The sequence below is a fragment of the Cryptomeria japonica genome, unplaced genomic scaffold (assembly GCF_030272615.1).
Source record: "Cryptomeria japonica unplaced genomic scaffold, Sugi_1.0 HiC_scaffold_20, whole genome shotgun sequence".
NCBI lineage: Eukaryota > Viridiplantae > Streptophyta > Pinopsida > Cupressales > Cupressaceae > Cryptomeria > Cryptomeria japonica.
Window position 1 is genome coordinate 1,528,172 of NW_026728842.1, and position 3,211 is coordinate 1,531,382.

The 3,211-nt window shown below is 63.3% G+C and overlaps 1 non-coding gene across 1 annotated transcript; it reads left to right on the top strand.

The window, feature by feature from the left end:
* The first annotated feature begins 1,160 nt into the window (after positions 1–1,160).
* Positions 1,161–1,279, top strand: LOC131861103 (5S ribosomal RNA). Its single transcript, XR_009360184.1, has one exon. It is a non-coding gene; the product is annotated as a 5S ribosomal RNA (ribosomal RNA).
* The last annotated feature ends 1,932 nt before the right edge of the window (positions 1,280–3,211 follow it).

Sequence of the window (3,211 nt, forward strand, 5' to 3'; positions counted from 1 at the left end):
TGCCAAGGTGGGCACCAGGGTGGGTGTGCACCAACCCTAGCCAGGGTAGGTCACGGGGTGGTTGTCGGGGTGGGCTTCAAGGAGCCAAGGTGGGTGGCAAGTAGCCAAGTTGCGTGCCAAGGTGGGTGTCGGGGTGGGTGCCAAGGATCCAAGGTGGGTGCCAAGGAACCAAGGTGGGTGTCTGGGTGGGTGCCGAGGTGGGAGCCAGGGTGGGTCCCAAGGTGAGTGCAAAGGTGGGTGCCAGGGTCAAGGTGAGTGCCAATGTGGGTTCCAAGGTGCCAGGGTCAGGGTGAGTGCCAATGTGGGTTCAAAGGTGCTAAGTTGGGTGCGAGGTTGGGTGTGAGGGTGGGTGGGTGCCAAGGTGTGCTAGGTGGAAGCCCGGGTGGGTCGGCATCCCATGGGTGTCGAGTTGGGTGCCTGATGGGTGCTTCTTGTCAAGTTTTAGTCGTCGGGACTCATTTCGAGCCTTAGAGGTCGTTTCTTGTCCGGTTGCCCTGTCTTCGACCTGGGAACCCAATTTTGGTCCTCGGGTCCCATTTTTTTTTGTCTCGCATCCCACTTTTGGCCTGTGGCCTTTTCGGGGTCGATTCTCGTTTTGGGCATCAGAGCATGTTTCTTCTCCTAAAACCCAATATTTGTTTATTAAGTCTCGGAACACATTTTTGTTCTCGTGGACCCATCATGGGTCTTGGAACGCATTTGTGGTCCTTGGGTCCCATTTTGCATCCCGAAACTTGTGTTTTGGTGCTTGATCCCTATTTTGGGTGCCCACCTTGCACCAAGTGCGCACCCGGGGCAAACCGAGCGCCTTGGTGCACCGGGGCAAGATCGAGCGTGCACCCGAGGCGCCCCGAACATGCACCAAGGTGCACTCGGCCCACATGTGAGCGCAGGTCGTTGCGCCCGAGGTGGTGTGTGGGCACCGCGTTGCAGACGGGACACTGCACGCACACGACGCCCCGTCCAGGTGCACGCACGTAGGCCGGGCCGGGTGCACACCCGATGCCCTAGCAAGGTGCGTGCACCCGGGCAGGGCTCACACTTGGCGAACGGGGCGCACTTCGCGAGGGAGGGTGTGCACCTCGACGGGGGTGGGTGGCCGGGGTGGATTCGCACGTGGGTCGCGGTTTGCTAAGTACACACTGCGACAAGCTCATAACGGGTGCGATCATACCAGCGTTAGTGCACCGGATCCCATCAGAACTCCGCAGTTAAGCGCGCTTGGGCCGGAGTAGTACTGGGATGGGTGACCTCCCGGGAAGTCCCGGTGTTGCACCCTTTTTTAGTTTTTCGCCGGGCGTCGCAATGCTATTTGAATTAACCTTTTGCCCGTTTGCGTTCTCGTCGGGGCCGGGCCGGGCCGGGGTGCGTTGCCCGCACTACCGCGCGCGCCGGGGCGACACCGAGCGCGCACCCGAGGCGCCCCGAGCACACAGGCCACGGTGCAACCCGGGCGTTGTGCGCGCACCCCGGTGCGCCCGAGGTGCTGCGCGCGCACCCAGGTGAAATCGGTGTGCACCTCGGCCAGTGCGCGCTCGGTCGAGTCACGCACGTTGGCCAAGGTGCACGGTGATGTTTCTTACTCTAAGGTTCCGCACCAGACGCCCGGGACAGGTGAGCGAAGCTGGGCGGGGCCGGGTGCGCGCCCGGGGCAGGTGCACGCAGCTGGAGAGAGCTTTGGAGCGCACCAGAGGTGCGCACCTTGGAGCACACTTCGGAGCGCACCAATGATGCGCTCCATTCAAAAGTTTCCTGAAAAGGCAAAAAAAGTTGAGATTATAGAATTTCCCACTTGAGAGATTGTAAAAAAAAAAAATTTAAAATGAAGGAAACGCGGGTGCCAAGGTGTGCGCGCCCGGGTGCGCAGCCCAGCCAAGGTGTGCGCACCAAGGCGCCCACCCTGGCGAAGGTGCACGCAAGGTGCGCACCCGAGGCAAACCGGACAATTAACCCAACTTTCGACTTCGCGCGCACCTGCGCACCTTGGAGCGCACTTCGGAGCGCTCCTTGGTGCGCACCAATCTTGGGCACCTCGGAGTGCACCATGGCGCCCACCAAGGTGCGCACCCGGGGCAAACCGAGCTTCGACTTCGTGCGCACCTTGGAGGCGCCCACCAAGGTGCGCAGCCCAGCCAAGGCGTGCGCATCAAGGTGCGCACCCGGGGCAAACCGAGCTCCGACTTCGTACGCACCATGGAGCGCACAAAAGGTGCGCAACCCAGCCAAGGTGTGCGCACCCCGGGCAAACCGAGCTCCGAATCGTGCGCACCAGAGGTGCACGCCATCGTGCGCACCTTGGAGCACACTTCGGAGCCCTCCTTGGTGCGCACCGATGTTGTGCACCTCGGAGCGCACCCGGGGAAAACAATGCAATTAACCCGACTTTTGACTTCGTGCGCACCTCGAAGCGCTCTCGGGTTCGCACCTCGGAGCACACCGAGGTGCGCACCTTTGATGCGCTGCCTTCACCAATTTCCAGAAAAGGCAAGAAAACATTGAGAAGGTGTGCGCACCGAGGTGCCCACCCTGGCGAAGGTGCACGCGAGGTGCGCACCCGGGGCAAACCGGGCTCCGACTTCGTGCACGCCATGCTGCGCACCTTGGAGGGCCATGGTGCGCACCTTGGAGCAAACTTCGGAGCGCTCAATGGTGCCCAACCCAGCCAAGGTGCCCACCGCGGCGAAGGTGCACGCGAGGTGCGCACCCGGGGCAAACCGGGCTCCGACTTCGTGCACGCCGCACCTTGGAGCACACTTCGGAGCGCTCCTTGGTGCGCACCAGGGCGCGCAAACCAGCCGAGGTGCCCACCCCGGCGAAGGTGCACGCGAGGTGCGCACCCGGGGCAAACCGGGCTCCGACTTCGTGCACGCCATGGTGCGCACCCGGGGCAAACCGGACTCCGACTTCGTGCAGGCCGCACCTTGGAGCACACTTCGGAGCGCTCCTTGGTGCGCACCATGGTGCCCACCAGGGCGCGCAACCCAGCCAAGGTCTGCACACCAAGGTGCCCACCCCGGCGAAGGTGCACGCGAGGTGCGCACCCGGGGCAAACCGGGCTCCGACTTCGTGCACGCCATGGTGCCCACCGCGGCGAAGGTGCACGCGAGGTGCGCACCCGGGGCAAACCGGGCTCCGACTTCGTGCACGGCGCACCTTGGAGCACACTTCGGAGCGCTCCTTGGTGCGCACCATGGTGCCCACCAGGGCGCGC